The following is a 13,195-nucleotide window of genomic DNA, read 5'->3' on the forward strand; positions in this document are numbered from 1 at the left end:
TCTTGTTTCCTCAAGGTCTTTGTCTTTGCCAGTAGAACCCCATCTCCTTTCCCCAGACACCCAAGCTCAAAACCGCAGCTTTACCTCTTTCCTTCAACACCCATCTAGCCTCTCATTGCAAGTTCAAGTCTTTCTTCTTTGAAATGTCTGTGATCATCTCTTCCTCTCCAGTCCCACCTTCATAGCCCAAGGCTAGTGTATCTTGCTTTGGCTTTCTTAGGGAACTCCCCTCTCTTCCCTATCACATACATCCTTGACAGAAAGGCTCCCTAAATGTTATATAGCTCCTATGCTCAAAACCCTTCAAAGTGTCTTTCACTATACACAACCAAACTAGACTCCTCTGTCCAGTTTTGGTTTCCCCCCAATTTGGCCTCCACTACTCCCGGTTCCCATTAATTCCAGCAGGCAGCCTTGGTCTTCACTGTGCAAGTCTCTGCATTATCTTATGGACTGCTGAGCTCATTCCTGCTCCTATGCCTTTGGATATGCTCTCCTTACTGGATTACTTTCTCATGCTACTATTCCAGTGCCACTGCTCATTCCTTAATGCCCAGCAAGTCCTACATCCTTTGTGAAATATATCTTGACTACTGTTTGAGTCAGCTTTTTGCATACTTCAATAAGAACACGAGCTCTAGACTCAAACAGTTAGCTGTGAACCTTAACTCTCTCTGAATCTTAATTTTGTCAATTGCAAAAGGGTAATGATAATGGCAAACACAGAGGGTCAACTGAGAGGATCAGAGGTAGCCGATAATATACAGTGGCTCTGAATTAATAGCAGTTTTACTATTGCTTCAGCCACCAGCCATCTTTTCAAATTCAAAGAAATAGCTAACTTTCTGAAAATGGTTTTCTGATACTAAAAACACTGTGATATGCGCAAAGACATTTATCCTTAGTTTTTCAAGGCAGGTTTAGTGGAAAAAGGGAGAAGGGGGCCTAAGAATAAGCTGACATGTACCTGTGTAAACATGATTGAGGATGAGGAAGAATGCTAGAATCAAAAAGGAACAAAATGACCACCTAGACAATTCCTTGCCTTTAGGAAGCAAGCTATTACCAACTCAGTACAGGCACTTTAGGTGATTTGTTCTGCTGTATTTGAGCATTTAAAAGAAGTGTACAAGCAGATCACTAACGGAAATCATTGGAAAATGGGACTCAAGTGTAACAATAATTAGAGAAAAGAGAGAAAGAACCAGAAAATTTCTCAAAGATGTTTTGTGTGCTATAAATCTGTGGATGGGAAATGTTCCAAGCTCATAGGAAGGAGAGGTAGAGGCTGATATGAAAGACAGGAGAAACAGAAGCAGCACAAAAGGAAGGTTATGCCCATAGGTAAAAACCCCATTAAGTTAAAAAATAGAACCAGAGTGAAATTAACTGCTGGTGTTCAAGTTCCTATTCAGAAGCAGATCTTAGCTTTTTAAAAGTACTAATTATCAAGTGTACAAAACTTCTCCTATATCAAAACAAGAGGCGAAAGCACCTTCTAATATAAAAGTTCACTTTTCAAGTCTGTATAATACACTGGGGATGAAGGACATTAAGAGCACAGAGATAATATGCCTTCATTGAAAAAGGCTATTTCCTACCAGTCTATCTTTATACCGTCCCAGGTAAACAGTGCAAAGGCTACAGGAACTATCGATAAGGAAAATGAGCTGTCCAGGGGAGAAAGAGTTAAATATTCCTTTCCAGGATTCAGCACTGTGCTCTCATTACCAGTTGGATTAATTACTGGTCTTGGAGAGTTTTGGAAACCCAAGTTACTCAGTGTGCTTGTTAAAGAAGGTTTGTCTCTAATCCGCAGGGGAGACAATCAACAGGATCAGCAAAGGTAAAGCCTACCCTCTCAGGCTGTTCTCTAATTGGGCAGCAAATAGCTTTCCTGGCCCTTATTCTGATTGTCCGGCTCTAGACGGGGTTAAAGTGCCCAGCTTCGTCAGTAAACCCACCTTGAACCAGCAAAGAGTAGAAAATACCACTCTGTCCAGGGCACATTCAGCAAAGAAAAAATATATCAAATTCATGCCAGTGGCAGTCAAAAGGAAAGATTATGTGAAAGCCACAGATGGTTTTAAAAGAAAGATTTTCTAAAACTAGAAAGTTTAATCTGGCCAAAATGAAACAATTCTTCCTCTCCTAGAAGTTTTCCACTTGTAAATTCAGTTAATTCTTTGCTGTCCAACACTGCATTATCTTTATACATTCCCAAATACTCTTCTCTCATCCCCTTTTCTTTGTTCTGCATGTACCCTAGTCTAGGGATTTTGAGGCTCCTGATGTCCATTTAGGTTCAGTTACCAAGAAAAAGCCTTTCAAACCAAAATGTTAGCCAACTCCACCTCTACTGAAGGGGTAAAAAAATCTGTAATAAATTTACAGGGAAGGCTGCTGAAATCAGATCACGTTGAAAGGTGATGTTTTCTATAGCTTACAGGAAAACAGGAATGTGGCAGGGAATGAGTACTGTAGAATTCTGAGACTGTGGTTTCATATTTTCATTTAAACTATGAATTTCCAGGTTGACAGACACAATCATATTCAAGGGAACATTTCAAGGACATGAGGAAGCAAAAGCAAGATGATTTTTTTGCTCACTATTTGGAATTGTCTGTACCACTGCCCTCTGCTCACAGAGATAATGCAAGTGGCTTTCCTTACTAGAAAGGCAGCCTCTATCCCCATTCCCAAGCAATGCCAGCAAAACACTGGCTTCTCAATCTCACTTGCCCATAAAACACATTCCTATAGCAACATGGGAAGAACACCTCTGAAAGGAAAGATAAGTTTAGATAATGCAAACAGCCAGTGAAGATATTCATTTAGAGACCTCTCTTTCAAGCCAACACTTCTGCTTCTCTACCTCCACACCCGGCCAACTAGCAAACTGTCTCTCTCATTAATCAAAATGCTCTTAAAACTCTGCCTTCTCTTTGAAAGAGTCTTACATTGGTTCAATTTCTGCTAGCTTATACCAGATGTATTCTTTTGTACAAAAATTTAAGCAATAAAAAGTCAAAGTCCTCTTTTCGATCCACCTTCCCCCAATGCAGTCACCTGTCCAGAGGCATTAGTTTGATAAACATCCTTCCTTGTTGGCCAAATTCTATGCATTTACATAAGTATATAATGGAAAGACACAGTTTTATATGAAGAAAGAAAACACAAATGGTACCATACGGCACACTTTTTACTTTTATTCACCTTTTCCACTCAATATTTTGCCATAGAGATCTTTTCATTAGGTAGTACAACTAGAAAAACCCCATTAAAAAAATTGCCCAGTATCCAAGGTATAGAATTTTTCCACTTCATTTAACTGTTCTATTGATATTTAGGTTGTTTACAGTGCTTGTATATGTGTCTTTGTGCACACATGTGTGCAGAATATATTTCTCTAGCAGAAAGGAGGGATTACTGGTTAACAAGGGAATATGCATTTAACATTCTAATAGATACTGCCCAGCTGTCCTCCAAAAAGTCTTTGCCAATCCCACTCCCAACAGCAGTGCACAGCAATCCTGTCTTTTACACCCTCCCTCACATTTTATTATTACCGAGCTTTCTTTTTGGGGGCTCATCTGATGTGGAAGAAATTGTTTATTTTAATTGTTATTACTAATGAGGTTGAGAATATTTTTGTACGTTTACTGACTGTCTTTTCTTTTGAGAACTGGTTAGAATGTTTTGCTTATTTTTCTAATTATTTTTTTCTTAATTTTTTTTTTTTAATCCTCACCAGAGGATATTTTTTCTATTGCTTTTCAGGGAGAGTGGAAGGGGGTAGAGAGAAAGAGAGAGAAACATCGATGGGAGAGAGACACATCAATTGGATGCCTGCTGCATGCTCCTGGGGCTGGGGATCAAGCCTATAACCGAGGTACGTGCCACTGATGAGAATCGAACCAGGGACTCTTCAGTCCGAGGGCCGATGCTCTAACCACTGAGAAAACTGGTTAGGGCTTTCTTTTCTTAATTTGAAAAAGATATTAATCTGTTATGGATATTAATTCTTCGTTATATAATCTGTAGGTAGTTTCCCTTAGTCTAGTTGCATCTTGAATATGAAATTTATGTACCTATTCCCTTCCCTTAGTGTTCCTGAATATACCCTTATTTTTTTTTACTCTACTCAAAATAAGCTATGTTCTAGTTAGGAACAAATCCAATTTTTTGCCTTTATATTCTCTTAATCTCATCCTGTCCACACAATATTTACAAATGGTGTCATATACATAAACACTTTTTATTAATTTTATACAATAAGGAAAGCCTACTTTGCATAGAGATTCTGACACTCTAGTAAGCAGCAGCAGTTTCAAACTGTTATCCACAATAGTGGTTCTCAAAGTTGGTTGCACACTGGAATCACCTGGGGAGATTAAAGCTACAGCTCTCTGGATCTCATCCCCAAAGATTCTGATTTAATTGGTCTGGAGTGTGGCCTGGCACTAGGATTTTAAGTTCCCCAGGTGATTCTATTGTGCAGCCAAGTTAGAGGACCACTAAAATCAAACACCTTTATCCAGTCCTTCTTTAAAATATTTTTCTATATTGGGGTAAAATATACACAACATAAAATTTACCATTAAATATGTACAATTCAGTGGCATTAAGTATATTCATAATATTGTACAACCATCACCACTATGTATTTCCAGAACCTATTCATCATTATCATCCAAAACAGAAACTCTGTACCCATTAAATAGTAACTCTTATTTCTACTTTCCCTACTTCTGGTAACTTTCTGTCTCTATGAATTTGCCTATTCTAGATAGCTCATGTAAGTGGAATCACATGATATTTGTCCTTTGTGTTTGGCTTGTTTCACTTTCCATGTTTCTACTCTTTGAGTAGAAGAGGCCAGACTCATGCTTTTACAAAACAAAACAACACTCAAAAACCTAAATTGAAAACTAACAAATATTTTCTTTCTCTTTTTGTGGGTTATATGTTCCACTTTATTTTTTTTTGGTGTGTGTGTGTTTTGTTTAAAATATTACAGATGTCCCTTTTTCTCCCCAATGACCCCTTCCACCCTGTCCTACCCCCCTCTCCAGTCCCTCTCCACACCACTGTCCACGTCCTTGGGTTGTGCATATATGCGTATGAATTCTTTGGTTAGTTTCTCCCCCTCCACCCACCTGGAGAATATTATGCTAAGCGGAATAAGCCAGGCAGAGAAAGACAAACATCACATGATCTCACTTATACGTGGAATCTAAAGAACTTAATAAGCTGATGAACAGAACAGATTCAGTGCCATGGAAGCATGGATGAATGTTTTCTAGGTAAAACATGTCAAGCCCCGTGAATAACTTCTTCTTAATGAAGCAATCACTGTGCTGAATGTTTCTTATGGTTTCCCTGAAAACTGGTGCAGAATTACTATCCTGTTGCATCATTATTCCAAGGGAATATTAAAGCAACAAAGACTGCCCCGGCGAGAGTAAGAGGACAGTAAGTTCAAGGTGGGGAGAAGGAAAAGAGAAGGGGAAAAGGAGTGGATTTCAACCAGTAACACTGAACTGGTCTTTCCAGAGATATTTCTCCTATAATTATAATCTTTGCCTGGATCTCTTCTAACACGAATTCCAAAAAGATTTACAACCTCCCAAGAACAAGAGACTCCTATAGGACTCAAGTGTGGTAAAGAGCAGAACTGATTTTCCACTAGCAAAATCATAATTATTGTTTAAAGACTCTTCAAAAACCTCCTTAAACTCAAAGTGTAGCCTGGGAATCAGCAGCTTTGGCATCACCTGGGAGCTTGCTATGCAGCAGAATCTCAGGTCCCACTCTACACCTACTGATTCACAGTCTGAATTTAAATAAACCAGACTCTCAGGTGATTCCCATGCACGCTGAGTTTGAGAAACATGATTTAGTCCATCCTCTGGTCTGAACTATTCTAGAAAATTTTGCCAACCTGGCTTTCAAAATCTCTGAAAAAGAGAACTTTATTATTTCATTGTAAATGAATTCTGGGGTTGCAGGATCAACACTAAATTAAGATTTCTTCTGCTAAGCCTATCTCAACCTCCTTCACTTCTTATGCAAGGAGGCAGACAGATATGGGAGTTCTATGTAGCCAGCATTCTTAAAGTTGCCTAGTTTTCATTATGTTAATAAAAATACTTCAGAGCTATGTGTTTTTTTGCCACGCTTAAAAAAAAAGGACTTTATCAGGATCAAGATAAAATCAGGGCATTCTGTTTACACAGAACTTAAGATGCTCTGTTATATGTTATATGTAGTTTCAACCTGTGTAGGAGACAACTTTGATAGTTTTTAGAGAAAGTCAAGAAGTTCTTTTAAAACAGTAAATGTTTAGTGTAGATTAGCTGAGATGCTCAACCTGAGTAATGACCACAATATAGTTTTATGGGGGGGAGATGCGCACTGGCAATATAAACTTGACCTAAATTCTATTTCTTGTCACTAGTTTGCTTCATAAATTGTTTCTTCTCTTTATGCCTCAATTTTAAATATGCTGTCACCTGTATTGTCTCACTTCATTGCTGAGCAAAATAAAAATTCTATGTTCTCTAAGTGAAAAACGGATGAGAAATGGTATGTTCAGGTAATTCAAAAGTTAATATAGGTAACATATATAATTAGTATTAATAATTCATAACAATACCTTTGTGTAAGTTTTAATGCCTTAATTTTCAAAGCACTTTCCCATATACCTTGTTTGTTCTTCCTCTGACTCCATAAGGTAGGAGGGCATGTATTATTCTCACTTTCAGAAGACAAAACTGAGAACCAGGGCTAATATGTAGCAGAATTGGGACTAGGGACTAGATCTTCCAACTCTAACAAACCATGCTTTCTAATTTGTAAAGAATTAAAATAATAGGATATATAACATTAAAACAATTCTGAATTTAATTTACTCTCTTTGGATGATTCAAAACTCATCTTAAGATCGTATATAAAATGATATTTGTAACTTGAGGTTATCAAAATAAACATGTCATCTCCATAGCATTTAATGCAGGTACAATGATTAATAGAAACTCTCTGGTTAACTCAAGTTCATCTTTATTACATTACTTTTACAATCCTGAATTTTATTAAGTCAAAGTCATGAATTATCCATATGATCTGAACTCTAGAATTATTGTCCAATTAAACATACTTTGTCCTTTATGGCTAGAGACCATATGTGAGCTCTGCTTCCTTGACTATTAAATATGAGTTATACATATATTCTGGGGGCAAGGATTAAATGAGATACCCCTGTAAAGAACTTAGTAGTGTGCCTTCCAATGCACAGTAGCTGTAAAAGAGAAAAATAAGAGTGGAAAAAAAGCTGCTGCCCTGGCCAGTGATTCACTTGGTGGGAGCACCGCCCCACACATCAAAAGGCTGCAGGATCGGTTCCTGGTCAGGGCACATACCTAGGTTTCAGGTTCAATCCCCACCTGGGGCATGTGCGGGAGGCAACCAATTGATGTTTCTTTCTCACATCAATGTTTCTCTCTCTCCTTCCCTTCCTCTCTCTCCAAATGTCAATTTAAAAAAACATCCTCAGGTAAAGACTGAAAAAAAGGGCAGGGGAGTAGGAAGGGGAGAGCTGCTGACATCTTCACTTGAACACAAAAAAAGTAATCTTTTGACAAAACAAAGCAGAAATATCATCAAACTTGCACTTAAAAAATTTGAAGTTTAATATGAAAATACTTTTTTTGTTTCTATGGTTATAAAAGTAATTCAGGCTTATCAGACCAAAAATATTAAAAATCACCTAAAACATACCATGCATAAATAATCACTGTTAATATTTTGGTGTACATCCCTCTAAAGTTGCACATAACAACACACACACACAGAGGCAAGTTTTGTGTGCATGTTTTAAACAAATTAGAACAATTAACTCAATTCTGCATTCCCTTAAAAAAAAAAAAATCTAGTCCCCTGCTAAAAGAAACAAAAAAAAATAAAGCCTTAAAACCCCTCATTAGAATACAAATAAAATTTTATTTTACAACCCGTTTTTAACTTAATGTACCACAAGTATTAGTTCACTGCAATAGAGAGCAAATAATCATTTTTAGTGCAGTTAATATTTCACTGAATGTAAACTCTAGTCTCTCTTCATGTTAAGTTGCTCTTCTTGCCATGTAAATTCTAAGGACACTACTGTAATTTATTCGATCACATTCCATCAGATTTTCCTATTGTAAACAATGCCATGAGCATACCTCTTTGCTTACATGGAGGGCAAGGATTTTAAACTGTGATATGTGTCGCCAACCTGCCCTCTGAAAAACTTGTATTGATGTATATTCCTACTGACAGAGAGCTGTCAGCCTGCTAAGAGTCCGTCTCTATTTTTGTTAGTTCATTTTGTTCATTAGATTCTACATATGAGTGAAATCATATGGTTATCTTTGACTGGCTTATTTCACTTAGCATAATGCTCTCCAGGTCCATCCATGCTGTCAAAAAGGGTAAAATTTCCTCTTTTTTTATACGGTTGAGTAGTATTCCATTGTGTAAATGTACCACAGCTTTTCGTCCTGTTGGACACTTGGGCTGCTTCTATATCTTGGCTATTATAAATAATGCTGCAATGAACAGAGGGGTGTGTGCGTGTGTGAGAGAGAGAAACATTGATGTGAGAGAAAAATACCAATCGGCCACCTCCCACCCTCGCCATAACAGGGGATCAAGCCCGCAACCAAGGTATGTGCCCTGACAGGGATTCGAACCCGTGACCTTTTTGGTGTATGGGACAACACTCCAACCGACTGAGCCACCCAGCCAGGGCAGTGCACATATTCTTTATAATTAGTGTTTCAGGTTTCTTTGGATTTATTTATTTATTTTAATCCTCACCTGAGGATATTTTTTTCCATTCCTTTTCAGAGAGAGTGGGGGAGTGGGGGAGAGAGAGAAACATCGACATGAGAGAGACACATCAATTGGTTGCCTCCTGCACATATCCCGGCTAGGGCAGGGGATAGAGCCTGCAACCGAAGTATGTGCCTTTGACCAGAATCGAATCCGGGGCCCTTCAGTCAGGGGCCGATGCTCTAACCACTGAGCCAAACCGGATAGGCGGCAGTTCCATTTTTAATTTTTTGAGATAACTCCATACTGTTTCCCACAGTGGCTGCGCGAATCTGCATTCCCACCAGCAGTGCACAAGGGGGTTCCATTTTCTTCACACCTTCGCCAACATTTGTTGTTTCTTGATTTATTGACGATAGCCATTCTGACACTGTGAGGTGCTATCTCACTGTGACTTTAATTTGCAATTCTCTGATGATTAGTGACGCTGAACATCTTTTCATTGAACTACTGGCCATCTGTATGTCCTCTTTGGAGAAGTGTCTATTCAGCTCCTCTTTGGATTATTTGTTTGTTTTTGGTGTTGAGTTGTATGAGTTCTTTATAAATTTTGGATATTAACCCCTAACTGAATGTAAGGGTTATATTGGCAAATATGTTCTCCCATTCAGATGGTTGTCTTTTCATTTTGTTGATGGTTTCCCTTTGCTGTGCAAAAACTTTTTAGTTTGCTGTAGTCTCTCTTGTTTTTTCTTTTGTTTCCCTTGCCTGAGGAGATATATCAGAAAAAATACTGCTACGAGAAAAGTCCAAAGTTTTACTGCCTGTGTTTCTTCTAGGAGTTTTATGGTTTCAAGTCTAACATTTAAGTCTTTATTCCATTTTGAGTTTATTCTTGTGTATGGTGTAAGAAGGGTGGTCTAATTTGTTTTTTTTTTTACACATATTGGTCCAATTTTCCCAACACCATTTATTGAACAGACTATCTTTACCCTATTATGTTCTTGGCTCCTTTGTCAAATATTAATTGACTATAAAGGCGTGGGTTTATTTCTGGGCTCTCTATTCTGTTCCATTGATCTAAATATCTCTCTTTATGTTAGTACCATGCTGTTTTGATTACTACGGCCTTGCAGTATAGTTTGATATCAGGTAGCATGATACCTCCAACTTCGTTCTTTCTCAAGAGTGCTGTGGGTCTTTTGGGTCCTTTGTGGTTCCTTATAAATTTTTGAAGTATTTGTTCCAGTTCAGTGAAATATGCCATTAGTATCTTGACAGGAATTGCATTGAATCTATAGGTTGCTTTGGGTAGTATGGACATTTTAATGATGTTATTTCTTCCTATCCATGAACATGGTATATGCTTCCACTTATTCGTATCTTCTTCAATTTCTTTCTTCAGTGTCTTATATTCTCCAAGTATAGGCCTTTTACATTGTTGGTTAAGTTTATTCGTAGGTGTGTTTTTGGGTTTTTTTGAAGTAATTGTGAATGGGATTGTTTTCTTAGTTTCCCTTTCTGAAACGATTGGTGTATACAAATGCAACTGATTTCTGGATATTTATTTTGTATCCTGCTACTTTACTGAATTCATTTATCAGTTTTAGTAGTTTTTTGTGGAATCTTTAGGGTTCTCTATATACAGTATCATGTCACCTGCAAATAATGACCGCTGTATTTCTTAATTTCCAATTACGATGCCTTTTATTTCTTCCTGTCTGATTGCTGTGGCTAGGACTTCCAGTGCTATATTGAAGAAGAGTGGTAAAAGTGTGTCCTAGCCGGTTCTGGCTCAGTGGTTGAGTGTCGGCCCTTGGACTGAAGGGTCCTGGGTTCAATTCCAGCCAAGCGCATATACCTTGGTTGCGGGCTCAATCCCCAGCCCTGGTCGGGAAGCGTGCGGGAGGCAACCAATCGATGTGTCTCTCTCACATCAATGTGCAAAACCGCCCCCCCCCCCAAAAGCAATGAAACAATATCCTCAGGGGGGGACTTAAAAAAGAGTGGTGAAAGCAGACATCCCTGTCTTGTTCTGATCTTAAGGAAAACTTTTGTAGTTTTTGCACATTGAGTATGATGTTGGCTGTGGATTTATCACACATGGCCTCTATTATGTTATGGTATGTTCCCTCCATTCCCACTTTGCTGAGAGTTTTTATCATAAATGGGTGCTGGATTTTAACAAATGCTTTTTCTTCATCTACTGATGTGATCCTGTGGTTTTTATTCTTCATCTTGTTTATGTGGTGTGTCATGTTTAATGATTTGTGGATATTGTACCAACCTTGCATCCTGGAAAAATCTTGATCATGGTGTATGATCTTTTTAATGTACTGTTGGATCCTGTTTGCTAATATTTTGTTGAGAACTGGAAAACAACAGTTTCAAATGTTTTATCTCCAACATGATAATTAAACTGTTTGATCTGACTTTTATGGCCATCAGTCAATTTTTGTAATTATCAGTATCCATAATGATTTTATGGATATTTTTATTTAAATATAATCAAAACCTCAGACTATTTCAACCTAGCACATCAAGTGTGACAAGAGGGGAAAAATGCCCATCACAGCACAGAACTCTACCTAACACAGCATTCTTAATCAGAAGCTTAGTCAGCTTTAGATGTACTTTATACCTAAGATACAGAGTAGATTCTTTACATCAACCAGGTAAAAAAAAAATTAAAAAATCACCTCATGTTTTCTTTAACCAGTTAGAATGGCCCTAGGAACAGAATAATAGCAGGTATGAAATGACAGAAAAGTTTAGACAATGCCTTCCTATTTGAACCATTATTTAGAGATCCTTCAAGTGTCCACAGAAAGATCTCAACTTAGCTTTATATTTATAAAATGTTGTATTACTTCAGATCAAGTCACTAGTTCAGACTTAGTAGGAAGAAAAGCACCACCTCCCAAGCAGCAGTATCAATGTCTGTACTGAGCGAATCCCACTCATAAGACTCACAATCCACTTACCCGCTACACTGGATTCATTTCTGCTCTGACCCTTAGATCATTCACTAGACAGATATTGACTATGATTTAGAATACACATGTTATTTAGGTGTTAGGCAGCTGTACTGGACAATAGTGAAGAACAAAACTGAAAACCCTGCTCTCAAATTCTAGCACAGACAAGTACAGCAGGTCCTCGAATAATGCCATTTCGTTTTAACATTGATGAGATGCTATAGTACTTAACTCTTGTTTATATCAATTAGCCTATGGTAAAACTGGTTTCCTTATATGTCATTTCACTTAAAGTTGCAGAACCTATCAAAGATGTTAAGTGAGAACTTACTGTATAAATGTTAGTAAGATAATTTCAGGTAATGATAAATGTTACAAAGACTATAAAATAAGAGATGTATTAGATAGTGACTTGATGGGAGAAGAAAACTTCATTAGATGAGATAGGAAAGGAGGTGATACACGAGCTAGACTTTGAGTAAGGCATGGTCAGTCACACAATGTTCTGGGGGAAAAATGCTGCAGGCAGAGGGAATAGCAAAAGTAAAACAATGAGTTTGGGGTGTCTGACAAAAAGAAAGAGGGCTAGTTTGGCCATAGCACACTGACTGAGGGGGAGAATGGACAATGAGGTTGGAAGAGGCCAGATTATATGGGGCCTCAGAGGCTATGGCAAAATCTGAATTTGATTTGAGAAATAGTGGAAAGCCACTAAAGGGCTTAAACAAGAGAGTGGCATGACCTGATTTCAGTTTAAAAAAAACAAATCTCTGGTAGCTCTGCAGAGCATGGGCTGCAGCAGAGCAAGAGTGACAGTAAGGAGATCAATAGAACTGATCAACTAAAAGTCTATGTGAGAGATGCTAAAGGTTTGGGCTAGGGTGTGATGGGAACTGAGAATAACCAGATTCAGGGTACATTTCAGAGGTGAACTGACATGTCTTCCTGATGAATTAGATGTGGTTGGTAGGGGAGTGAGGGCAAAACAGGGAAATCAAAGATTTACTCCTATGGTGGGACTTGAGCAACCAGATGGACAATGGTGCCATTAACTGACATGGGGAATACAAGGGGAGAAAGAGATTTGGAGTGGAGAGTACAGTGGGGGCATTGGAAGGTTCTGTTTTGGGCCTGCTAGTATTGAGGATCTAACAGTGGTATAAGGCGGGATGTAAACAGCATATAGATGGGATATAAAGGCCACAGGACAGGATAAGATCACTTGGAGAGAAACTAAAGATAGAGCCCTGGGACATGCCAACATCAAGCAGGTGAGAAGAGGAAGAAAAGCCTGCAGAAGAGCTGAGAGGGAGGATCCACTGAGTAGGAGAATATTCAGGAGAGTGTGGGATCACAGAAATGTAAAGAAACTGCATTAAGAAGAATTAATCAACTGTGTT

The 13,195-nt window shown here is 38.2% G+C and overlaps 1 protein-coding gene across 2 annotated transcripts in view; it reads right to left on the reverse strand.

Moving 5' to 3' along the window:
- Nucleotides 1–13,195, reverse strand: part of NRF1 (nuclear respiratory factor 1) — a 118,455-nt gene that overhangs the window by 41,338 nt on the left and 63,922 nt on the right. The gene's annotated exons all lie outside the window — the stretch shown is intronic.

Source organism: Miniopterus schreibersii (genome assembly GCF_964146895.1).
Source record: "Miniopterus schreibersii genome assembly, chromosome: 9".
NCBI lineage: Eukaryota > Metazoa > Chordata > Mammalia > Chiroptera > Miniopteridae > Miniopterus > Miniopterus schreibersii.